At 34.2% G+C, this 27,888-nt stretch overlaps 1 long non-coding RNA gene across 1 annotated transcript in view; it reads right to left on the bottom strand.

Moving 5' to 3' along the window:
- Positions 1-6,258: 6,258 nt before the first annotated feature.
- Positions 6,259-27,888, bottom strand: part of LOC110597987 (uncharacterized) — a 104,564-nt gene continuing 82,934 nt past the window's right edge. The window contains exons 2-4 of the long non-coding RNA XR_005728495.2: positions 10,894-11,126; positions 9,053-9,119; positions 6,259-6,546 (exon numbers count right to left, since the gene is read on the bottom strand). This is a non-coding gene — a long non-coding RNA (uncharacterized LOC110597987). The remainder of the gene's footprint in view (positions 6,547-9,052; positions 9,120-10,893; positions 11,127-27,888) is intronic.

Below are 27,888 nucleotides of genomic sequence, written 5' to 3'. Positions count from 1 at the left end.
AATCAATGGGTACTTGTAATCCCTATTGTACCTCACAGAGGTAGTTGTAAGACAATTAAATCTCGCTTCTCAGGCAAATGATTTTGGTAGTTAACCTGAAACAGCCAACAATATTGAAGAGAATGAATGCATTTGAAGCAATGATGTAATGGGATATTGCCTGACCAGAAAAGCATGCATGTGTGTTGACATGTGTGTATATACATATGTACGTTTATCTCCGTACTCCATGTCCACAGTATTCCTGATTCATAGTCCCCTAAATATTATATGGGTAACTGACAATAATTTTAAACAATTTCACAATTTTTTCTTTTAATTTCTATTTTAAATTAACATGAAAATATTCTTATTTTGTAGCATTATACACTCTAAACTGTAGTTTCATAAACAGAAAACATTTACATAGTTAACATCAGTTTGATGTGACAACCAATTTAGTTTTAATTTCATTTGCATCAGCTAAATTCAATTTCTCTTTCCCTTCTTATGCTCATTGCTTGAATGTCAAAAGGAACCATGTGGTCTTTTGAAGAGACACTCATTTCAGCCTGCATTATTTGTCCACCTTCAGTTGTGTGGACTTGATATTTTATTTCCAGTATTGTCTATCAAGAATTCTTATGGATTACTCATTTTAAGAAAGAATAAAACTGTGAATGATGATAAAATTGGATAGCACATACAAATTCTAAAGATCTGTGAAGAAAATTATGCCTTGTGAAAATCCTGTGACTATTGATAAATGTTAGATGCAAATAAAGAGAGCAAAGAGATTGCTATATCAGATGCAAAAAGATGAATTTTAGTTAAGAATGATTAGTTAAGAATGATTTAAACTGCTAAATTCTAACAATTCAGAAATTGAAAGCTCCTTCCTTTATCATAATTTAAATATAGTCTTAATTTCTCTCATGACTCATTTATGTTGAAAATTCCCATCTCCATTTTCCTTTGCCAACAATCTGTAAGAAACCTCAAATGGCTATTATTTACAGTAACTCTTAACTTATTCCCAAAACAAAACCTTGCATTTAATTATATGCAAACATATAATAAGTATATTTTTAACTCTGGAAGTACATATTTTCTTCTCTACCTAAGAGCTGCTGTTTATTTGTCTTTAATGAATAATTATTTGTTTTGGACATCTATAACCCAAATATATATTGACCCAGACACACAGACATCACAGGTGTGTTCCTGAACACAAGTACATAAGTATTTTCATTATATTATGCAGACACATAGCTATTTTGTACATAAATAAAATAAGAACTTCATTGAAGTCTCTCCACATAATTCTTTCAGTAATCCTAAATTACTAAAAAGCAACTTTCAGGGAACTAGAAATGTTTCCTTACATGACTTCCAAGGCAGAAATATTTGGTACCAGAATTCTACATACTTGTATATTATTTTTAAACCTTTTTATTTTGTTATGTTTCAATCATAGAGGAATAAAGAAATCCGCTAGAAAAATAAATTGACCTGAATAAAACGATGTATTCACTCATAATGCCGAGTTTAGCAAGGATTGAAGCACCTGACTCCTCTGGATACTTCCAAATGAGTCTGGCTAATTGGGGTAACCCAAGCCAATGGCCATTTGAAAGACTCGAGGTCAGGTGTTTTATTGCTGGGATAGTATTCAAAAAAATGACTGTCAGGGGTGAAAGAAGAATTATGTCAAGAGCATTCAGCATTACTGCCACTAAAGAGAGAGGAGGGGGAAAACATTGTGAAGAAAAACATGTCATTTTCTAAATGAGCTAGGGGAGGAGGATAGGGCAATAATGTGGCCTTCAGCTGTTGGTTTATTAAATTTCCATTCCCATGATCCACATCTACGGAAAGCAGAAATAGTTTTACTTTTAATACAGTTGCACCCTAGTACTTTGCTTTCTTGTGGAGTAAAAAATAGCTGTGAAGAACGGTGCAGTTGAGGTTTGTTCTTTGTGGTTGTTTGTTTCCCCATCTCCTATGCTATTTTCCTGGATCTATAGCAAATCTTAGCATTGTTGTCTGATTTGCCATGGAACAGTGAACATTGCTTTTCCTAGCCAAATCATCCAGTGTTAAGTGCTATGTGATACAGATCAATAGGGCATCTACAGCTGTACAAAAAGGGCAATGTTGTTTCTATTAACTACTTCGAAGGAAAGTGTGGCCTAGTGGTTAAAGGATTAAATTGGGTGTTGAGGTTTTTGATGTCTTGAATTTTAATTCTACTGAAGCCACTGGATTCTCAACAAAGTTGTTAGAAGTTTTTTTTTTTTTTTTTTTTTTTTTTTTGTTTTTTCCGCATTTTGATCCACAACAATACACTCATGGGTTATATACTTGGAGATATGCATGTCATAGGATCATTCAACAAATGATAAAAATCTGGAGGACTAATAAAAAAGATTAGAAAACATCTGATGACATCAAAATTATGTTGCTTCAACTATTGCATCAGATTAATTGCTCATATTATTTGTCACATGTTGTTTCTATATTTCAGGCTATTCTCCCACTTCCTTTGAGCTCACATATATGAAGTTTCAGTCATATTGGGCAAGGGCTTCTTTCGGTTCTGGTTACCTGCATCTTCCTTCAGGAACTGGATACTTTTTGTTTCTCATGTGCCCCTTGTCAGTGGCATTTTAATGAACCATAATGTAGAAAACAATCTTGGAAACAGCGGTTGGGCTTTTTGTTGTCATTGCCAGCACCAGGTGCAAATGGCCACTCCCAAAGATTAGCAATGAACAACGCACATTCCCCTTTTATTTCGTTTTGGGGCAGATGCTTGTGTAAGTGTGTGCATGTGTGGTTATATGTGCATGGGTGTGTACGTTAGGGAAAGAGAGAAAGAATGGTGATACAGAATAAATGTTATATAAAATTGTATATTGTTAACTCAAGCTAACTTTGAAAGCAAGATAGGGCCTCATATCATATTTCCTGCTCAGAATTCTGGATTCCAATTGATCTGAATCCTTTCTTCCTTTCCTCTCTTTCTAATCTCTCTCCCTCCTCTCCATTTCATTTCTGAAGAATGTTACATGTTTTGTAAACAATTCACACAAATAGCAAATCAGAGGAGCAAATATTCATTCTTCTTGCTGTAATCAAGTAACAGAGACCCAATATTTATTTTATTTTAGTGTCTCCACTTTGGTTTTAGTATATTTTATTTTATTTTATATTTGTTAAGTATTGCATTCCACAGACAGAAGGTGTCCTCCTTTGTAGTTGGAGAAGAAAGAAAGGTTCTAAGCAGTGAGATTGCCTAGAGAAAGAGAGAAAGTGGTTCCCTTTGGCTTGTGGCCACTCAGCCTTGGCTACTATTGCACTGCTAGGGCAGTGCATTGTGGGAAGACACTTTGTGAAAACATTTGGGCGTCTAGAATTAATACATTGATAAAGTAGATGATTTTTAGGATAGCTGACTTAAGCTTCTGTTACAGAATTAAATGAAATAATCAACAAATAAAAGGACTTCTTCCCTAAATCAATGGTGGATTTTTTTTTACCACTACTTCTTTATTTTGAAAATTAAGATGATATAAATTTTAGTCACCTGTGACCCATATGCTTTCTATGGCCTTCTTTAAAATCTTATTTTCCCAATTTAATATTTTTATTTAAAAAATATAATTCAAATTTATGATTTCCCAAAGTAAAAATAAAAAAGGTAATTTTGTGTATTTTTAAAGAAGTATATTTATCTTATTAACAGTTTCCAAATTATTGGTACTTCTCTGTGCAGTTTTTCTTAAAGATTTATGATGACTTCTTAGAATCTTCATCACAGCCTAAAATAAAAGTTTATAGGATATGAGAAGCTTAGGAGCTTATTTCTCTGTAATCATGACTCTGCTGTTTCAATGTGATACTTATTGTCATAGGAGGGACTGATAGTCAATTCTCTGAGTGCTTAACTATGAAATTATTTATATTCAATTAATTGCTTGGTCAAATAGGCCAACCAATAATAAAGGAAAAACTTCTAAGAAAATCAAAATAAAACAAATGAGAAAAAAACCCAATTTGTTGTTTAAGTGAGATTCTGATGAACAGATTTTCTTTTATATATTATAAATACTGACATTACAGAAAACTAATTGACAAATGAGAATGCAATTCATTATTGATCATTTTAAGGACTAGTTAAGTCTTTTTAATGTGGCTACAAATATAATTTAAATTTGAACTTTTTTACTCAATCTAGAACATCTACAGTTTTTCCCTTTTTTTCTCTTGTTTAAATGCCAAAATTAAACATTGGAAATTTTATCAAATTCCTTGACTATGTGAAGACAAAAAGCACAAAATAAAATATTAGTCTGTGTCACTTGCATCTATCACCCTTCAAACATGAAAACTTGGAAATATCTGTTTTCCATTTTATGGAATAGTTTAGTCATTCATTCACATGGGAATTCAAATCTTTTAAAAAGAATTTTTTTAAAAAGTTTTTATTAAAATAATTGAACAAAATCCATTATGGAAGCAATATTTTTCTCAAAGTAATAAGAATATATATATATATATATACACACACACACACATATATATATTTTTTCAAGAGATCAAACAGAACTTAGTGGGATTTCTACAGCACATATACACATACACTTCCAGGTGGATTTTCAAACATAAAGTGATTTTATGTTCCACTGCTGCTAAATAGTTATATGCCACATAAAAATGTAGTGGTCTTTCAAAACCAGCCAAAATCACACTTCAAAAAATTGTTTTAGAGTATTATAGTACTACCCACTTTAAAATTATTAAAGCATTGGTCTTGTTTTGCGTCCCTGATGATTAATTGACTAATGTTACTATGAATTACATAAAATGTCTAACGGAAGGAAACTCAATTGTGCACACATAAGGCTTCTATTTCACCATCTATCATCTATCTATCCTTCTCTCTGTTTTATAGCAATGCAGAATGTAACAATAATCATGGTGTTTGGGGAATTATACTCAAAGTGAAGATTTGAATGATATCAAACATTAGAGCCAATTAAAACATAGCTCATATGACTCATCCCATCTATTCATATGACAAATTAACTTATGTTCTCATAAACCAGAACTGCACAGGGTAAAAACAAAATGTAACACTGCTAACACTGCCTATGAAGCAAGTTTTTCCAATTTGCCCTTTGATTCTCTAATATTTGTATTTTAAAGAGGTATGATTACATTATTGAATCCTTGTTTTACTAAATGTTTTAACTGGATGTCCTGATAAAATCTCTGGTTTTCACAAGTTTATAGAAATCAGATCTAAGAAAATACTTTAAAAATGATATATCTTACTCTGAGACACTATACAAGGAAAAAAAATTTATAAGGGTGGATGAAGTGAAAAAATGCTTTTAGAAATCTTTCAGATTTTGAACTGGTATGATATTATATCAAAACTGTAAAACCCATTTTATGTATAAACATAGCTATATCAGTAGCACATGAAATAAATTATGCACTTCAGTTTGCCAATGTGTAATACCGTTTTTGATCATATGTAAATTTGCTATAAGAGACTTAAAAAGGAATCTTTAAAAATATACCCAACTACAACAGATTTGTCATTCATGCACTGCTGAGCATAGAGGCCTAATTTTACCTTTTTGCCATTATTTTAAATTAAGGCACTTATCCAAAAGATCAAAACAGCTTTTTACAATGGACATTTTGTGAAGGCAGATAGCGATAATGTCTGGAGGAATATGGTAATTATTCCTGTTGTGGAGGTGCAGGGAGATATGTGCCTTGTGCATATGCTGAGAACTAGAAATACACCAAATAGAAAAGTATTTCTCAAAGTTTGGGGGTTAGATGAGAAGATGCCTAGTGATGAGGCAGAAACATTAAATAAAGCAAAAAAAAAAAAAAGTTGCATTTGAAAAGAACAAAGAAATTTCCTTTTGCTTTGCTAGTAAAGGATATTAAAAGGGGACAACCTCCTTTCTGACAGCAGTTTTAAATCTAGCTTTTCATATTACAGTCCTTAATGAGGGACCCCACAATATCAGATGAAGAAAAACAAAGAGAATTTTTGATGAAAAAAAATCAAGAAAAAGAGAGATGACTGAGAATATGCAAACTTTGTCTGCAGTTGTTTGAGCACAGGCATAATGCTGAAGGGACTTTCCCCTCTAACTACCTATTAAGGAGGGCTGCATAACAAATAGCAGACTATCCCCGAAAGAGCTGAAAGGTAAAGTTCTCAGGAAGCCCCAGTAAATACTGAAATGATTTTTACTATTCCAAATTTAATTCGACATTTTCTGAGTGTGTGCATGGGGAGGGCAGAATACCCCCTTTGTGTCCTGAAAAGTGTCATTTTTTTTTTTTCCTCTGAAAGAAAATGCATCTTACTTGACTAAACACTGAGCTCTCAGCAGGAGGATAAACGCCTCGGTTGCACATTGCACTGTAGCTGATCAGGTCCAGTACAGTGCTTTCATGCCATCTAGTGGCCTTGTGAGAAGTCTCCAGAAGACTGTTCTCAATGAGCTGTTCCTGTTTCCATTTACACAGTGTCTGTAAAGCAAAGGGAAGAGAGAAATTGCCGTTATTATTAAAAGAATTCAGGCACATAGGTGCTATTTTGCTTGGAAAATACAAATATTTCAGGTTAAAATATTGCACCAGTTTAAATAACCGAGCTTTAAATCTCAGGCCATTTTATTTTGGATGGAATTAGTCCTTTCCCTTCTCTTTCCTTTTCTTCCCTCTCTTTCCCATTTTTCTATTGCTTTTCTACTTCTCTCTCCCTTTTCCTTTTCTATTTTCCATCCTACTACTTCTTTTTAAAAATCCTGGTTTGGTTTTCAGTTTCTCAAAAACTCAACGCATTTCTTTTGCTGTGTCTGTAAGGCTTTCTTTTTCAATAATATATACCCTCAACACTCTAATGTTTAGGTAGCAAGAGGTGATAAAGTCAAAGAATCATCATCTTTTTCCTTCTTGTAAATACCCAGCACCCCAAATGGTTACATCCTCTGACACTCTTGCCAACCCTCGGATGTGCTGTTCTGCAGGCGGCATTGGTAGCACCAAACTGCAAAATGTTTATAAGCTATATTTCTGTCATTCTTCAAGAGTACAGGTTTCCATTGTCGTCTCTGCAAAATGACATTATACACACTATTTATGTGTATTTGAACTTTCTTTCACAAATCAGCTTCAACTAGTATCAAGTCCACTTCACTAAAATCACAGATTTCATTCTTTCCCTATTTGAGAGATTAACTTCATAGGCATAGGAATTCTTTTTGATACGATTAATTCTCTTGTTTTAATATTACATTTATTGTATCTACAAACTGGAACCATTCTACATTGACACTATAGATTTCTTTTTGGATAATGTGAAAAAATAGATTTATAATGTTTTTACTAAGATGCCTTTAAATGAGACAAAGAAGCTGATTTCTAAATATATATAACAAGCATATTTGTAATTTTAGTCATAGACTAGTATTAAAATCTTTAAGTTTCCAAAAAAAGGAGGCTGTTGGTGGATAAAGCTATAGTGTTGTATAAGTAAAAGAGCAATTAGAAGGCCTCATGGCACAAGAATCTTGGAGTTCTTATGGTGGTTGGAGATCAAAAAGAAGTACAAGTTGTGACTTTTGCATTGTATTCAAAGGCTTATAAATAAATTAAAATCTTTATTTAAAAGTATTTAGTAAGTAAATTCAGTATTAGAAGAGGTGTGAAAACTTTTTGAAGTAATATGAAACTGGAAAATAATGTTATTGGTTATTTTTCTTGCATTTGGAATATAGTTTAAAATGTTCACTTTCAAAGATTCAATTATGAGCAAACAAATTGTTAAAAAGTGAATTTAACATTTGTCTAATGGGTATGATATCTTTGTCTTAGTTGTATTCTTTTTGAATATTTATGTTTTCACCATTTAACTTAGACAGTGAGCAGATATTTTAATGTAAGTGTGTTCTTTTAAGTGTGGAACCCATAAAATGTTCTTTAATTTTTCTGCTCTGTACCAAATTACTATAAATTTGCTAAAAGAGAGGCCAACTCTAAATTTTAACTTTTAAGACAAGTGTGGGGGAAAATTTATATCACACAAAATGCTGAATATTTTCCTTCAATTTTTCCTTTTTGGATGGCAATATGACAATATTAACCAAGAAATATTTGCTAATTTTATCTATGTCTACATATTCTATTAATTCACCTGGTTGGTGATTTTTGAACTGATTTTTAAAAATTATTTTCTCACATGAACTGGTATTTTAAAATTGTATTCACTGCTTACATTTTCTAATAATTATTGCATATGTCCATGAGTTTTATTTCCACATGTGAAACTACTTCTAAAATTCTATAAAATATATCTATATAATATCTGCACAATTTAATGTAAGCAAATTTCAAATCTAACAATTTGTCTTCAATCTTCAGTGTCAATAGTTTTGAGAACTATAGATAGCAAAGCTGCTGAAAATAATATTAAAAAAACTTTTAAAAGCTAGAAACTTCTTTGTTGAGTAGCATAGAATAAGAGTGATTTTCTATATTTTCTCCAAGTAGGATCACAGACAGAAAGGAAAAATAGATTTCCAAAGTGTTTTGAATAATGTATTTCAGTAAAATGCTACTTTTCTGATAAAGATAAATTCAGTACAACTATACATATCCATTGTGTTAAAGAAAAAGAAAAAAAATCTTGGGGAGGTTCATTTCAGAGGAAAAAGCATATGGGCATCACTACACATTGCTGTCTGAGAATAGTGCTGAATTTTGATTAGAACAAGAAGCTATAATTGGAGTGATAATCTTTTACACTGTTTTTAATTGTAATCAGTGCAGATGTTTGTAGCTTTATGATAGGAAAAATAGTGCTTGGGAGCACATATAGTTGACAATTTGGGGGACCACAGACTGCTCAACTTGGCTCATTTTAAAAGACGAATTTGATATTTAGAATTACTGAAAAGTAAGAAATCCACAAGTATTAAAAAGCAAATAAAAATCAACCATTTATGCCAAACTAAAATAAACATTTTTATCTTACCAAGCATAAGCCAGTAATTTCCTTTTTTCTTTTGTAACTTTTCTGCATGAAGTGAAATAAACTCCATCTATAATATTAGAGGAACCAAGATTTTGAATTATGATTAAAATACTTTTGATAAAGAATTATGATTAAGTATTAAGTATTAATTTTACTAAGGACTTTATAATTTATGCCTGGTTTCTTCAAAGATAATATGGCTCATTCTTTAGGTGTTAGAATTAAATATAGATGAAAACAATTCTATGCAAACATTACACTTTGCATCTTTCTTTATGCCTAGTTTTACCCTAGGATTAGTTCACATGGAAATAGAAAGAGAGAGGTAAATAGATAGATAGATAGATAGATAGATAGATAGATAGATAGATAGATAGATAGATAGATAGAGACACTGTTAACATGGATACAGATGTCTTATTTTTAAAAAAAAAAATGTATTCAAGACTTCTTAATGAAATTAATTGACTTTGGTATTTATATTTTATACCACGGGAGGGTCTTTCTATATTTTCTGGAGGAATGATTTGCAATCTCATAAACACAAATCAAGGGGGGGTGTGCTTTCCTCCCTTTCATGTGTAGGAGTGTGTTTGGTGTATAAAAATCTCCTAATAAATGTCCTTGGCTATGTGTTCTCCACCTAATGCTGCACTTAGAGGCAGACATTCTGGATAGTGGGTTTCTTTCCTTCACTTTCACTGGGCTGTATTCCTTTTGTAGGCTGCGTGGCAAGGCTTTAGTAATACCTCATTCTGTCTGACTCTTAAGTGAAGCAGAGGGTGGAAAATCATGCCTCATGCAGAAGCATCTGCTGTATTTAAAACAATACATGTGTTCAAAACTCAGAAAGGCATTCTGAATCACAGTGAGGCTTAGAAATTAGTAGATTAATTTTCCACAAGAGTCCTAGGGGAAATTGTCTTCTTTTTCCCCTTTGTATCAAAAACACAGTAATTTAAGCTATTATAAACATTTGATTATAATTTGTAACACGAGTGTATATATGTTGTAGCTAAGACTCTCAACTTGTTAACATATAAATTATTTAAAAATTTTACAAAGGAATTTAAAATGTTATATGACTGATAATGATGATTTTAATATAACTGCTATATAATGTCACCTATCATGATGTACATTTTATTATTGCTGATCTTTAGGATATACTAGAAAAAAATAGGAGACTAAAAATTTGTGGACAACTTGCTCATAATCACTTAGAGAATTTGGATCACTTGCCCATGGTCACCAAGCTATCAAATGGTGACATAAATTCAAATCCATGTCTGCTTTATTCACCCATGCATCATGTCTCCATGCCATGATGATTGCTAATACAAGTCAAAAACTATCCTATATTCTTCACATATATCATTTGTTTATAGAATCTCTCACGTGTCCTAAATGCTTCTTGAGTTGAGCTGCACATTAATTTGTTAGTAGTAAGTATGCTTACAGTAGTCACTCTTTAACAAAAACAGACATAGTACTCTAATCAGATATGTCAATAATTAAAACAATTTTCTTGGGGTAAAGCCAAGGGTCATAATGCTTACAAACTAGATTTCATACAGCATTAAATCAAAATCTAATAGATAAATTTGATAATTATCCTTTTGGAATATTTTGTATAATTATTCCATTTTATCAATTGTGGGATAGTGTCGTTTTCCCTTGTTCATATAGTATGTCATTTATGTACTTCACTTAGAGATTCTTGAACTTGTCTGTTCTTCTTACTACTTTAAACATAAGACACAGTGGACCTCACAGGGACTTACCTTTCACTTGCCAAGCCTCAGACTGTTTACAAAGTCCTATACAACCGGTATACTCACCTCCAGGGACTGGGGGGTGGCTAGCCTCACTTGAATGGATTTCTCTGTGTCTTGGAAGTGCTTTGCATTCATTTCCACCACATTGAGTTGTACAATAAACTTGTTATCTGACTTCATATATATGCTTGGCTTCTTAAATCATATCCAAAGTCTTTAAAGTAGAAGCAATTTTCATTTCTTCACATTAATATCCATTCAAGGCAGCTGGTGGATTGCTCCAAAGAAGAGCTACCCTGTTCAAGGGTTAAGATTTAGCCAAGTGAACAAATGGCAGCTCATCAAGTCTATTTCCCAGTCTTAGCATAAGAATTACAACTCTCTATTCCATCATAAATCAGTATGACATTGTTAATTAACATGAGGTCAATGGGATATTATTTGTTTAACATTTTCTGGGTTGGTGCTGAGTCTGATAACTTTTCTCTAGGCACAGTTCTAAATACATCTGGAAATTTTTACTTAATCTTAACTACAGTTATGGATGAATACATATGAGGAACAGTAAATAGTTTTGTTGAAGCTACAATACATTGTAACTATTTCTCCATCTACCTAACATTTTTAATAGAATGTCTAAGAGGAATGTTCTTAATTCGGTTGCATGGATTATGAATGAATGAATTTAAGGCTTCTTTGAAACAGTATATTTGGGAACTAACTCTGTATATACCTATACATTACATGGGTTCAATAAGTGGGCATGGATCCTTTTGTCCACAGTAACAACTAGAAGCATCTAGGCCAGGTCTTATCCTTACTTGAGCTTTGTTGATCCTACCTACTTTTCAAAATTTTTTTTTTCCTAAATCAAAAACTAGGGTGTTTCATATTTTCAAGAAATCTTGCTTATCATGAAGAGTTTTGTAACACTTAGTCATCTTTCTTGCAGGGTAGACTTGTCTGGAACTGACCAACAGCTATTCTGCTTAGATAGGGCAGACTTTCTCGAATTTGCCCCAATTTATACTTAGATTTCCACCAAACCCACCTCAAGCATTCATTATCTGCCTTCCATCTGTAAGCATTTAAGTGATTCCTGATTTAGTCTAAGCCCTGCATTTTAAACTATTAAAAGGAAAGCTGAATCATTTATAGTTATGCACCTAAACCCTGGGTGTTATCCACTGAGTGATTAGATGATTCGAAGTAAGTTACTTTTAGACATTTCAAAAGGATTTTATAAGATAATAAAAGCATTACATTATAAATTCACCCATACATATGTGCATAATATAATTACTTAGATCGGCTGTAACATGATTTATTATACAAAATATCTTCCATATCACACTTTCCTAAAGGGTGGATAATAAAATGGGTAATATGTGTTTTCATTAGCTACATAAGACATAAAGCATTCTGTGTATATAAGAGGAAAAAACATAAAATGTTTCCACCTAGGTAATTCTGCTAAGCTGAGAGAATTTTTTTTTTCTTTCAAGCATAGAGGCAGAACTCTTTCTTTCTTGCTGTCTTTCTGCCCATTGGTGCTAGAATATCTGATGAGGGAAGGTTAGCCCCTTAGAAATGGAGCAATCTGACAGTACTCGAAGCACTAGAAATTTGTACTGTTTCACATGGCCCCAGGAAGGATGAATAGAAACCAAAGAATTTACTGCTCCCCAAAACTGTATCATAACCTGAATCCTTAGAATTTGCTTTAACCTACTTTGAGAAAAGTTCTGACTCTGAAATCCGGGAGAAAGTCTTCACTAAATAGGTGCTTTTGTAAAAAATGAACTAACCCAATAGTGCTGAAATTTATTTTAAGAGAAAAAATTAAAATTGCTATGTTTTGTAATTTTTTTTATCATTCCTAACAGAATATTGCATAGGTGAAAAAGAATGCTTCTCCAAAACGTGCCCCCCTCCCCTGCCTCATTCTCTCTTTCTGGGCAGTTTCTTGTTATCTGTCAGACTTACCCCAGGCAAATAGAAAACATAGAAATGCAGTTTCAATAGGGTAGCAATAGCTCATAAGCCCACCTGCCACCATCCACAGGAGCTTTTATCAAGACATAATAGAATACTAGAGAACTAATTATAGTATCATTTTTCAAACATGACACTCTCTAGAAGTTCATGTTAATTTATTCCTTCAATAAGTAGTTTCTGAATGTAAACTTGATGAAAGGCACTGATCTGTGTGCTGAAGATGGTGGAACAAAAATGCAAGATCAAATCCTGCCCTCCAGTGGCTTACAGTCCAATTAGAGAAATGCAAAATTGTGAATGAACAACATAAGGGATGTAATTGAATGAATGCTATGAATGTTACAGTACCAAAACAGAAGAGCTACATTATAGGAGCTGAGTTCAACCTTAGAGAATGGGAACAAAAGAGTATTTTGAAAAAACCTTGAGATCAGAAGCATGCTTTATTCATTTGACAGTGAAGAACCCCAGCTATTTACAGAAGAAACTTTGTGTTGTCAAGAAATACAATAAGAAGACAGGAGGGAACTTTAAGGTCATGTAGGTCAAGCTACCTGGGTTTCAGTTCTGGAGCTATCACTTACTAGCTGTGTACATTTGGATAGATAATGTCACCTATGAAGCCTCAACAATGCATGTGCAAAATTGGACTATAATTATAATAGAACTGATTTTACAGATTCTTTTGGGAGTGAGTTCATTGACATTAAGCACTTAGCACAGTTCTTGGCACATTATTGTCACTCGTAAATGTCAGCTTCTTTCAGTAGAGGTAGTCGAGGATCCTGTATTAGATGCATTTCAGTGCCAAAATGAGAAATTTAAATTTGACTCTCTAAGTAAAACTGCAAGCCATCAGTGTTTTCAGTTGTGTTTTCAATGGGTTAGAGATATGATACATGGTTTCATGACTCATAGAATAGTAACATAATGCTGTAGAGGATGAATCTGAGGAGACAAGAGGGAGGGAAGGCAGCTGGGAGGTTCTGGCATAGTTAGGGTGTGAAGCACTGATGATCTGTATGCAGAAATTTTAAAGGGGAAAAAAAAGAAACACTGGAAGGCTGTAATTAATAAGCTACAGGATGAGAACTTCTTAGTGTATCTGACCAAAGTTATAGATCTTGTTGCAAATATACAAACAAAAAAAAATCTGTATGTGATTTTAGGGGATTCTGGAAAACTTCCCTTGGACCCCATAAGAAAGAAAATGGAGAGAATAAGTCCACTATCATGAAGAAGTCCAATAATAAACAGCACAATGATAAAGTGAATATATCATATTGCATACATAATATTGCTATTTTGAACTTAGTAATTTGTAAACTGTTTTTCAATTTTAGTTTGTCCCTTAAAATACTGACATGTTTTTGTATCTCAATTCATAGTAATCATATTTCCTTTCATCCTTAATTTTTCTCTGGAAACCCCTACTTCATTGAACTGATCTGTGATGTGACACTTTCATGCTCAGTTGTTAAGTACAAGATGGCATCTTGTGCTCCACACTGCCAGACAATGCTCTTCTCTCCAGTATTAAAAATTGACATCAGTGTCTTTTTTATTTGAATTTAAAAATTGGGTAACTCAGTCCCTAGCACACTGTTTAAAATTATTTTTTTTATTTTTAAAATTTAAAGTATGTCTATGTTGGAACTTCTCCTCTCTGTTTTTTTGCACCAGTTAAATCTGAAGACAGTGGAGAGGGATATGAAGAGTCTGGGGTGTCAGTCTCATGTTTCACTTACCACAGATTACCCTATCGCCCACTTATTCCAATGCCTGGCATCATAAGGAAGCTAGCTAATAGCAGAAGCATGCCAAATTGCAGTTTCCCACATTCTTTCTATTAAAGAAGGCAGAGAACTACAAGCAGAGGATATGCATTCTCTTCAGATCAACCATCTAATTCCCAGTAGTCACTCCAAATGCCTGGCTTCAGGTCCCTTGTTATTTCTTTTATGTTCAAGTAATCTCCTTCAGACTTTATTTTGTGGCAGATACCAAGAATAAATTGTGTCTCAATTAAAAGTATTCATGTATCACAGAGATATGAACATAAGTTTTTACTAATAATGCATCCATTTTCTTTCTGTCAGATGGATATTTTGGGAAATCTCAAGCAACATTTAATCAATATTTATCTATCTTTCACTTTTGATCCTGCAGGCCAACAGTCTACTTCTATTATTTAGGCCATATCTAACATAGTACGGGACCTACTGTTTGGAAAACTAATTAATCAAATTTTATCACACAGGGTAAAGTGAAGTTGAAAATAACCCCAAATAGTTCCATTTTCATGATTATTAATGATATGAATGTACGCTTAAAGTTGTAGCAATTATTACAAATTTAATTCTTCTAAAAATAAGTAGGCATTGGCATTAGAAGAGGATCTTTTCAGTTTTTTTTTTTGTTTTGTTTTTTTTTTTTTGCTTTGTTGTTGTGGTTTTGTTTTGTTTTGCAGTGCTGGAGATTGAACTCAGTACCCAGCACATGATAGGCATGTGCTCTTTCCCTGAGCTACATCTCCAACCCTTTTTTCAATATTTGAGAATTTCAGGAAGTCCTCTTCTTATCACTAGGAAGATGTGGTTGTAACTCGATATATTGATTTTATATGATGGCAAATATACTATAATAGAATTTATCTATGATTTGGAGTCATACTAACAGCTTCCTCAATTTATATATAAAATCTAATTGGAATAGTTATGAAAATATTTTTGTGGATTTAATTTTTTTCAAATAGTGATTGATATATACTCATATGGGTTTAAAGATAGTAACTTAAATCAATTTAGTTTAGAATTTAAATTTTAGAGCTTAAATTTATAAATAACCATTGAATTTAAGAAAGAATAAGACCATTTCTTTGTCTTACAGCCCTAAGAGAAATGAAATCTTTAAGCATGCTCAGTTTGACATAATGGATTCTTCCTGATTTAGAAGCCTGAGGATTAATGTTATTGATTATATATTCTATCTCTTGGCATCTTTGAGGTCATTTTCTATTCTATAAAATGGGAATTAAAATACTTTCTTTATTTTCAGGGTGATTATAAGGATCAAAGGAAATAAAAGGTGAAAACACAGGAATAAGAAATTATTAGTCTTAGGTGACAGAAAGTTATTTAAAGAGTACATTAACACAATCTCAATTATTGAGTTTTTCCCCAGCAATGGTCGCTTTTCCCTTTGCTGTCCATTGAAAGTCTCTGCTCTCTTTCCCTCTTGATAAAACCTTGGAACTGTATTTCATAAAAGGGTAAAACTAGAAAGAATCTTATGTCAAACAGCAAGATGCCTTAACATATAAAATTCCCAAGAAAGCCATTAGGTATGTGGCCCCATTCAGAGATTTCTGCTTCATAAGTGATTTTAGCATGGGAGCTTGTGAGTAGAAGTTCATGAATTATGCTTAACATTTACTACTAAGGAAGCCCAAATCTACACTCTTGTTCCCAACTCTCATGCTCACCAAGGAGGAAGCTCTTTTTCCTAAGCTACTTTTAACTGGCAGCACCCTGCTTGACACTGAAATCCTATCAACATGGCAGCAGCAGACACTGGCAAGCCCTATGCACCCCTTAACTTTCAGGCCTAAGCAGAAAATTTGGATTGCACCACCAGGAGGTGGGCAGCTGCAGGACTGGGAAGAGGGTGTGACTTGGGGCATTATAAATAGGAGGGAGAGCAGGGAGAAGGACACTGCTTGGTATCCTTTCTAAGTGATTCCTAGGTTACTCTGACTTTGTTTTAGCCATCACGTGAGCTAATTACAATGCTAATTAGCCCACTTTAAGGGAACTGCTGGGCATCTTTACAGGAGGGTTCTTTGTTTGATCTGCTACATCATAAGCTTAGTCATCTGCTTGCCAGCACGGAGGGCTAGCATGTATGATGGAGCGTGGAAGAACACACCTTCATCTGCATTAATGAAGATAACTATTGCAAACCAACAGACTAATTAAGGGTAACGATGAACAATTTTGATCAGCAATTATTTTTAAATATCGAAGTTGGCTACTGGCAAGAGTAGAGTGGGGGAAGCCGTTTTCCAGCTTTTTCCCTAGGAAAGCAGAGAGGGATCCTGCTTCATTTCATTTCTTCTCCACAAACTGTTTTAACATATAATTGAATTGATGTTTTTATTTCAAAAGAAAAAAATAATTATAGAGCTTGTTGGGATCATTTTCTAAAGACAGGACATTATGCGTGCACAAATTCCATCGATGATCTAAGGAGGAGCAGGCTGCTTGGACCATTACCCATCATTGTTGAACAGGAGAGTAATTAATTGGGCAAATACGTTGAGATCTGGTGAATTCACATGCACAGTAACTGGGCAGCAGCAACATACACACTCTTACTGTGATTAAATAGCAATAGTTTTATATGTCTGTATACTATGGAGGATGCCATTTTTTTCCTTCTTAGCTATGTCCAATTCAAATTGTTTTGTCCATCTTTATGGACTCATTTGAAAAGTTGTGCATTATAAAGGAAAAAAAAAACTTGAAGATGAGCAAGTTTTACTTGCATGTGTCTTTCTTATTTTCATAGGAATTAATTTGGTTTATTATTCTTCCAGTAACCACTTTTTGAAATGATTCAATATTTACACTAAAATGGGTTAAACCAGCATGAAGAGTCTTTTTTTTTTCTAAACTAGTTCTAAGGGACTTATTTCCCAAGTAACTACGATGGCTTCCTAACTACTGTAACTACTGTACAATATTAATGAAAAAAATTAATTTTGCATTTACAGGTTATCCATGGAGGTAAAAAATAAGGTATAGCATTTGCCCTTGATAAATTAATCAATATTTGATCACCATCCTCTTATAATAGTTTGGTATGAAGTACAGAAAATAAAATATCTACCGTTGTTTATTTGGACATCAAAAAAGGGATAAGTATTTAGAGGGGAAAGCAAGTATTATGATTGTTTTTAATGTAATTCATCTCTGATGGTTAAATCTAAATGTAACAAGGAAGTTTAGGTTTTGATTTAAATGGAACTCAATTTCTCTGCGTCTTCACTTCTCAAGAGGTTAAATGATGATTTTTTTTTTTTGTTCTGATCACATTTTAATCCAGATAACAGAAGACTCGCACTTCTAATTCAGACTTTCTAGTAAGGCTCAGCTTGTCACAATGTATAGCTTTCTTTCCTTTGATAAGGTCAGTTTGCCAAAAAGAACAAAGTGCATATGAGTAATACATTACTCAGCCACTTGTATACATACATCTATTTTTCTTACCAGGTCTCACTATTCAGAAAGGTACAGACATGGCACCATGATAAAAAGGGTCATTTAAAAGACTTCGCAGAAGCTCTGTACTGTGAAGGATTGAATTTTCACTTGAATGCCTACATTTTCACATCTTTTTCTTTGCAGAAATATTCCTTTTGAATGGCAGACTGCAATTGGGTAGGTTTTTTTTTCTTAAGTCACTGACCAGGAATATATAAAATATTAGAAGGCATTTGTCCCAGTGGAAGAACACAGTTCACTGAAAGGTACTAGGTGGTTATTAAAGAAGTTATACAACTTTGTCTTTTCATATTGGAGGGCTCCTTTTGAAAAGAGCCTCAAGTTCAGTCAAGGTGGAACACTAAGGTGTGCCCCTGGTAAAGGACAGACAACTTAAATAACTTGTGAAATCATTAGCCCCAAAGCCATCCACCTCGTAATTTGTCATTATCATTTCAAATGTATGTTCTCAGGAACACACAATGCTGACTATAATTTATTTCATCTCTCTTTCTTTAACATTTGATCACAATTATGAGAAACATGCTCATGACTAATTTTTTAAACCTCTGAATTTTCTTTAGTGGTTTTATTTCCTAAATGCGCTTAAGAGAAGGGGAGAAGACAGAAATCTATTTAATAAATACACTGAAACTGTTAATTATGGTTATTGTATTCCCTGTGGAGTTAGTGTTAATTCATTTCAGTTGAAGTCAACAAATACTTCTCAATCTCCTATTATCAGTAAGGTATTGTGCTAGGATTAGGTAAAAATATAAAAACAAATAAAGCTTCTTCTTTACCCTTAAGAATTCTATAATCCAATGAAAAAAGTAAGGTGTACAACCATAATAAAAGAGAAGAGATGATTAATAAGAACAGAAAGTCATAAAATTTTGTCAGATCATATCAATAATATTTCTACTGGTTGAATTAAGGAAGGCACCACAAAGGGGAGAAAACACTTAAACACAGCTTGAAAGACACATTCAATTAGGGCAGCAATGGGAAGAGGGGCAGGAATAGTCTGATGAAATGATCCATCCTTGATAGAAAAAGAGCAAGAGAAACAGTATCAGGTGGGTATGCAGGATGTTTCTCTGTGACATGGAGGAGCTGACCTGGGGTAACATTAAGTGCTTCAGAAGGAGTGATGGAAATTGAGAGCAAACAACTCTGCTGACACTTGATGACTTTGCTAAGGAGTTTGTAAAATATATATGTATATATTTTATTTTTTAGTTTTTGGCAGACACAACATCTTTGTTTGTATGTGGTGCTGAGGATTGAACCCAGGCCGCACGCATGCCAGGCGAGCGTGCTACCGCTTGAGCCACATCCCCAGCCCTATGGGGAGTTTTTGAGCAAGAGAATGTCTATCAGAATTGTGATTTGTACAGCTCATGAAATTTTGTACCTTTCTTCTTATGTATAATTTATCTGTTTTTGTCTCTACTACTAAAGATTTTTCCTGAACTTTAATTCTATTTTTTCCTCTCCTGTTGGAGCTAAATCAGAGGAATATAGAAGTCACAGACAATACATTTTATACACAAATATTCATGTCCATTTGGGAATGAACTAAATTGTTAAGAAACTCCAAAGTAACAATAATGATTTTGTCATTCTAGGTCTAGTGGAAATTGCACATTGTTATTTTGTAAAAATACTTTGAATTACTTCTGAGTTTTATGGAATCAGAAACAATTTTAAATTCCTTTGAAAGCAGAACAAGGACATCTTATTCATATTCTTTAATAAAACTGGATAGAAAGATACTTCTTGGGATTTTAAGACATAAAGTTGTCTATCTATGGACAATTTTATTTCTAAATGTTGGCATTTGTAAAAGTTATAAGGCATAAAACACATGGATTAGTCTACATACATGAACATATATAGTCTTCAAATGAAATGTTCAGTAAGCTCCACCCACTATCACCTATCTCACTAATGTATTTATAACTAACTACAAAGGTACTTACATTTTAAAAGTTAAAGATTTGATAAGAGGATACAAGATAAATTATTCCTTTCTAAATTTGATGTTATTCTTAGCTATGCAAAATAAGGCAAATTCTATTTTGAAAAAAAAAAAGAGAGAGAGAGAGAGAGAAACTCCTGAACACATGAGAAGAAACAGTAGCTCAGGATGGTTTTCAGGTAAAACAAATTGTTATGTATTAGATTAATGGAACTGAACAGAGGGGGTAGGTCTATTCTGATGGCCTAACAGGTCAGTTGTTTGTAATGCAACTAAGTGAATGAATGGCAGATCAGACATATTCTAGTCCTATGGATATCATTTTTTTATCCAATAAATGGCCAAGTATTTAGCCATTATGACAGCTGAAACAAACAATTTGACACTGAAATAGCCTAATCAGTGGCTGCACATTCATGCTGAGTATTTGGAATGGGCAGACACAATAGAGAAATAGGGAAACAAAACTCATCAGCCAACTGGATGGAGAAAAAAAAAAAGCTGCTCTTTCATTTATAACAAAGAATAGAAATGTTTTCATTTACAAGCTTTATTATATGCCATTAGTTCTTGTAATTATAGAACTAAGAAACCATTTTTTTCTTAAACCTAAGACTAGTGCCATTAATTTAGATGTAACTTGGCTTGAGACTTCAAGGCATCTTTGCATAACCACTTCATAAAAATTTTTCCCTTATATTGAAAGCTGCTTCAACAACAACAACAGAAAATATGATATGGAAATGAAAATAATTGAGATCCATGTGAAGGTAACATAATAACAGATATTATGACCAAGAAGGCTGGACAACTCATGCTTTTCAATCTCATGATACACATTATTCATGTATTAATGTAACATTCTTGAACCTGGACACCCATGTTCAGTTTAAACCTATTTTGCTTCCAAAGAAACATAGTTTCACTGGGAATTTCTATCTTTATTTAAATCTTCCATAATAAACATCTAAAGGGGATGACAATACCTAGCCCATAATTACTCTTCTTAAGTTTCATAAATTTTTATATTTCTTCTTACTCCTAAATCCCTGGAACCTTGAATTCTCTTATCTCAGAACTATTTCATCCGTGCCTTATTCTTCTCCTAGAGGTCTTATTAGCACATTTCATTCTTGCCATGAACTGTCTTTTAAGCAGCGGTCAATGTCTCTTGCTCTATATTGTCTTTGTAAAATTCCAACCTCCTACACTTTTCTTGCCTTATTTCTTCCATTGTTTTCCTTTTCTTTCTTGTCTCTATGAATAGGATGTTCTTCACCCATTATTAAAATTTCTGGTCAGTGAGGGATGAGTGGGGAGCAGAGTGTGGCTGAGCAGGGAAGTTTGATATGAACTTACAGGAAGGAAGGAAAGATTGGAATTACAGTTAGTTAATACTTTTATTCCCTTCATATTCACTTGTAGTTTGTTTTCCCCTCTGTCCCTGAAACAGTTACAGCATCACTTCAGACCAGTGAAAATATTTGATGAGGAATAGTATCCTCCAGTAAAATTTACATGTAAAACATCCCAGTTCAGGAAAACATCTTCCTGTCCTTGAAAACTAGTTCTGAAACATGTGGTCTGGTATACACAAATGTGATAAGTAAGCTATTAATTATCAATTGGATAATTGGATAATATTATGAACAGAACATTGCTTGAAAATGTGTGAAGTTTAAATCAGTGCCTTGCAGTCATTCATGTAAGGGCTACAGTTTAGACAAGTGACCCCCAAAGGTCCAACTGCTCAGGCTTGGCCCCCAGTATAGTATTACGGGGACATAGTGAAATCTTTGAGGTCTTTAGGTCATTGATAGCATGTCCTTGAAGGGGACTGTGGGTCACTGGTCTCTAGCTCTTTTGCTTCTGGCCATGAGGTGAGCAGTTGGCTCAGCCACAGGATTACCAGGCAGCACCCCAGCAAAGACCTAAAAACAATGAGTCCACCTGATCCCTGACTGGAACCACTAACATCCATGAGCCCAGATAAACTTGTTCTCTTTATAAACTGATGATTTTAAGTATGACAGAGAGCCGACTAACACAGTAGGAGTGAGAGGGAAAGATCTGCAGGAGAATGACCTGAGTCAGAAATCCAGTTAGTACTTACCAACTCTAACTTGGACTAAAACACTTATCTCACTGAATTCTATTTTCCTTTTTGGTAAAATAAAGACAATACTTTCTATAACCTGAGATTCTTGAGAGATTTTGAATAGATAATGGATGAAAAGCAGTGATTATAAATAGTTAACTATTGAACTAACAAAAAGAAGTGTAGGAAGTTTCCTCTGGGAGGGAGTGACTGAATTTGGGGATGAGTTGGGCTTAAACAAAGAAGCCCCTGTTCCTAAACAATAAGGGAGATAAGAAAAATATCAGTTTCCTCTATGAGCAACAGGAAGATCTCAAGACTTTCTGAGTTAGTTGCAAGGAAAAAAAGAAGATGCTCAGGAAGATTTCTGTCCTGATGGAAGTAGTTCTGAGCTCTAGCGAGGGAGTGATGGCCTCTCTGCACTCTCAGGGAAAAGAATCAGCCACACAGTAGCCCAGTTATTAGATGTCACTCTGATGCCACAGAAAGGTAACATGAGAGGGCAGGGCTACAGAACTTGAAAACATATGCTGACAAAAGAAGGAGAAGCATCACTGAAAGTAGAGAGTTACTAGAAGTAGCAGCTTTGCAGCAACCACCCAGGAGGGCTGGGACTCAGGGATTCCTCCAATAATTACTGCATGAGGCTCAAGTTCACACAGCTGGTTTTATTATTGGTGTCCTGACTTCTATTACTTGATTTTACCCCTTTGGCCATAGAAATCACCTGATAAAGAAAAACAAGTCTAAGTTGAGGAGTAAGTTTTGTCGTTAGATGTTTCATATGATGAAAGATGAAAAACATACTAGAGGAAAGAGCATTCCACTGCATTATCCCCTCTTTTCAGAATCCTGATTGAAGTCAGTATTGGCTAGATAAATAGTGGGCTAGTTTATGTTCTAATCTTATAGATACATATATTTGTCCTTCATGTATCCCATGAAAGCTGCTAAGTCCTTGTCTTTCTTGTGCCTCAAGAGCTGTTATGTTTCCAAAGTTCAAAGGACAGTCATTTCCCATTAATTAGGTTGGGAGAATTCCAGCCTCTCAGAAATGATAGGCTTTACATACTGATAGGCTTAGGAGGGTCTGAAATGAGCCAATGAGAAAAGTGAGAGAGGTTTAGAGAGTTTGTTTTAGAGACTGGAGAAGGTAAGGTCTGGGATCCTGCAGATGACAGAACCAGAGCTTTGGGTCCATGTAATATCACAAAGAAATGGCTCATTGCTAGATGGAAGCAGCTATAGCCATACCTGGAGACTGTGGATAGTAGCACTCGAATCTTCAGTTTGGAGCATTAGAGTCACCTGTCTTCAAAGGACCTTGCTGTCTCAAGTAAGAAGTCTATCATGGTGGCTAATGTGAGCTGGAGATTAGAAGATGCTCCAACTAACAATCTGGAGTATGTAGGATTCTGGAATTCTTGCATGGTCTAAGGAGTAGAATAGTCCCCAATTATCTTTGATGTTGACTTTGCTTCCATCCAATTAAGAAGGGACTTGAAGCAGTTTTATCTGCTTTAGAAAAATAAAATTTAAAAAGTGACAATTCTTATACTCCAAAAGTTAGAGAACAGAATCCATGTCTACTATGTTATGAAGGGTATGAATATTTTTGAGTACCTACCTATTAGTAGTGACTATGTAGTAGACAATGACATATTTTTAAATACTTCATTAAGATAGATAACACTACATTGATGTTACAGATAAGAAGAGTGAAGCTCAAAGAGATGTCATTTATCTTGCTTTAGGTGTCACAATATATAAATTATGATATCATGATTTAAACTCTGGTCTTGAGCTGCAAAGTTGAACTTGAAACTCACATGCCAGTTATTAACTGTGCTCCTCCCCTAAAGTACAACCCCTAAGAGAATGATTTGGGTTGATAATAGAAATGGGTCAAAGAGAAGTCATTCATTCATTCATTCATTCATTCATTCAAGAAAAATGAACTGATTTAAGGCTTACTACTATGACAAAGCATTCTCTTGGAGGTTGAGGTATAATTTATAAATAGTAAGTTAAGCAAACAAAACTGGTCTTCATGGGTCTCATGTTTAAATGATGGTAGGCAGAAGAAGATATTTTAAAAAGATAAAAATTTGTCTACTGTTGATAAATAATAGGAAGAAAAATAAAGCAGTGGAGTGAGCAGAAGGTGATGTGATACTGTTTTACACATAACCAGGAAAGACTTTAATGACATTTAAGCAAAAATGTAAAGTCATTGATGGTATGAGCTACACAGATACAGGGGAAGAAACTTTCTGGGAAGAGAAAACAACAAGAGGCCCCAATAAGAGGATGTGAGGTGTGTTCAAAGAATATGGAAGGTCTGAAGAATGACTGAATGGGAGACTAAGAGTTATAGAGGGGTAGATAAAAAGGAGGAGGTAGGGCATATGCCAACTGGATAGGGCCTTATAGGCTCTATGAGGATCTTAGATAAATGCAGAAATAAGTTCCTTGTGACTTGACTGTAGGTGTCAGATCTTGGAAAATGTTGTTCCAAATATTTGGGGGAAAGTTTTGTGTTCTGATTATCTTGGTACATAGGTCTTGGTACATTTTTTTATAATTATTTTGTAGGTATCATGTACTAGTCATATTTTCTGTTCACTAGTCAAGTAGGATGACTTACAATGATTTTTTTCTGTCTCCATATGAAATCAAATTAATGATCCCTCCACCCCAGATTTCACTCACCGAGAGGGGCATTATCTTGCTGGGAGGACATTTTTATTTATGATAAGCAAGCATGAAGGATCAGGGATGAATAGTAGATATGTTGAAATATGATTTTAAATGAAATAAAGCCAGGGACACATGGCTTGATCTCTCCATTAGAAATTTTAAAATTCTGAGATTTCTAGAAATAAATCTTAAGTTGCTGTTTATTTGGTGCCAAATGATCTTTCTTAAGTTTTCCCTCTGCCTCAATCTACCACTGCTTCATGAAGGCAGAGGAAATTTTCCAGTGGAGTGAAAAAGATTTAAATAATATTCCATTCTTGTAGTTTGGTCACATAATGTTAATTAGGAAGATGACAAATAGAGAAGTTAATTTCAATTTTACATGACCCTCTGTGTGTGTCAGCTTCCAGTTCATCCAACCTGAGTCTTTTTCTTCTCCAACAGATCAAGTACTCCACATGGGGATGTCATCTGAATAGAAATTAAATGAACTATTCTACCACAAGTGCCTGAGGAATTGCAGAAGTAACTTTCATTAACCTTGATGGATCTTATACATGTAAAGTCCTTGAATGTCAATGGGAGATTTTACTAGTCTGACTCCATTGAGTTTCTTCTGCTTTAATATTGTATATTTAATCAAAGAATGATGGTAAAACATTTATCACCAGAGATTTATACAGAAGTATTTTAAAACTTTGGGATAAACAAATGAGTCACTTAAACAGGCCAAAAACAATTGCCGCAGACACCTTAAACTATTAATTGTTAAGAAAAAGGAAATCCCACCACAGAAAGTGCTTCTGGTAGAACTACTCCAAATTCGCAAGGGTTAAGGTGAATTTATTTGTGGAAATAAATAATCTGTGTGAACATTTGTCACTTGCCTGTAACCTAAATATAGTCCCACATTTTGTTTTCCAATTCACCAGTACTATGTGTCTGCGTATGTCTGCAGGGCTCTGTAGCTCATCAATTTTGAACTCTGTCTGCATGTGCTTCTTAGAAATCTTGAAGTTACACCCATTTCAGCACCAACAAGGTAAATATTAAATACATGAAGAGGAAGGACAGCGCCTCTCACTCACTCACCCCTTCATTCACTCACTCATCAAACACAAGAGCTGATTGACCCTATTGACAGTCAAGGCCACTGAGGACTGCAGAATTTTGCAAATTAGTTTGTGTTCCCAGTGGGCTATACAGCAATTTACACTTAATAGGAATTATAAAGAGGTCTTCCACCAAAATGTGTCAGAGAGGCAATGGGTTAATAAGAAATGTGAACTTGAATTCCACAAAGAGGAGTCTGAAAGTCCCTATTCACAGGAATGGAGGCATGGGAGGATTCAGGACAGAAGTGAGCAAAGAAAGAAAAGCCTCTGAATTGGTCACAGGAAGCATTGACACCATTTCCCAAAGCAGGAGACTTTAGTATGAAGCAGGCAATTTGATTACCAAAAAAAAAAAAAAAAAAAAATCCCAAATCAGTCAGTCAATTTAATTGCTGACTTGGGCGGCGAGAAGAAAAATGAAACAATGAGACAAATGAGACAAAAATGCGGTTAGATGTCAGGGTGGACAAATAGTCAGTTAACAACAGTTCTTCATTTCTGGCAGATTTTTGTGGCTTATAATATAGTATCTGTATGTGAGTGCATGTGGCTGTGTGTGCACACTGTGCTTGTGTAAGAGAGATAGGAGAGGAAAGGAAGCAAATAGATATCCTCACCATGTGGCAAGTCTGTGATAATGGCATATGGGGCTTTAATTTTCCTGAGGGTCATAGTCCTAGCTCAGGATCCTTGCTAAGAAAACAAAAGCTAGATGTACCCAGGAAAGTACAATTGTTTTGGATCATGAAGTCTTATTTTTGATATGGCCTATGTTATTGGTAGTTGGCAACATTCACTTACACACACATACACACACACACACACACACACACACACACACACACAGTATTCCTCTCCCCTCCGACATAATAGACCTATGCGTTCATGGAAGATGACAGGGCCTGGATCACCCATATTAGCCAATGGACATAATTTCAGTACAAGAGTTTTCAAAAAACATGGGAAAATTCTCTTAAGGCTATTTCCCCCTTTTATTTTTCCTCATTTCATTGTAATCCACAAGACTGAAGGGACTAAAGCTAGCTGGTTAATCCAGTGAGAAGCAAAGACAGCTGCTTAACCATTTGTTCTTCTAGGACTCTTAAAAAACAATGGGAAATCTTGGCAATTGCTTCAAATTGCAGCCATTTAAAAATAAGCTGGTATCAGTAGTGATTTCCTAATACCAACAAAGATATAGCCATTAATAACTAATTGCAGTAGAGGTTTGTTAAACCAATGCTGATTTATTCAAAATAATATGTAATTCAAAGTCACTGGTAGTCCTTAACTGATTAGATATTACTCATTCTTTAACAAAATACAGAATAATTGAGGAGAATTTAACCTCAAGTCAGTTAATTAACGTCGTTGAATTCTGGTTTATTGTTTGTTGAATTAATGAGTTTTCTGCAATCAGTACTAGCTTCACTTTGGGGCCTGAAAAGATGCCAGGTAGGTCCTCTGGTGGCCTTGAATGGGTGATAGGCTGCTATAGAATATTCTTCTTTGTCACTCACCTTCTTACTACTCAATTCCATTTTACTATGATTGAAAGATTTGATAAAACTGTTTGCTAGAGGAAGAGCAAGTTTCAGTGGTGGTTAAGGGCATGGACATTGGAATCAAACTGTCTACAATTGCAATCCCTCCTCAATTACTTTCCAACTGGGATACCTTAGACAAGTCACATGACCATGCAGTACCTCACTTCACTCATCTGTAAAATGCAGATGACAACAATGGTACATGACTCACAGGGTTGTTTTTGAAAATTAAGTTTTTGGTTATAAGGTGATCATGGAGCTACTTAGCATGTAGTTTCTCCATATCAGTATTTCTAATAAATGAATGTTCTTAGCAAACACTGACTTGGGCAGGAAATTACAATTTCCCTAG

Source organism: Ictidomys tridecemlineatus, chromosome 1, assembly GCF_052094955.1.
Source record: "Ictidomys tridecemlineatus isolate mIctTri1 chromosome 1, mIctTri1.hap1, whole genome shotgun sequence".
Taxonomy (NCBI): domain Eukaryota; kingdom Metazoa; phylum Chordata; class Mammalia; order Rodentia; family Sciuridae; genus Ictidomys; species Ictidomys tridecemlineatus.
Note: the sequence above shows the minus strand (reverse complement) of the source record. Positions and strands in the feature narration are given on the sequence as shown.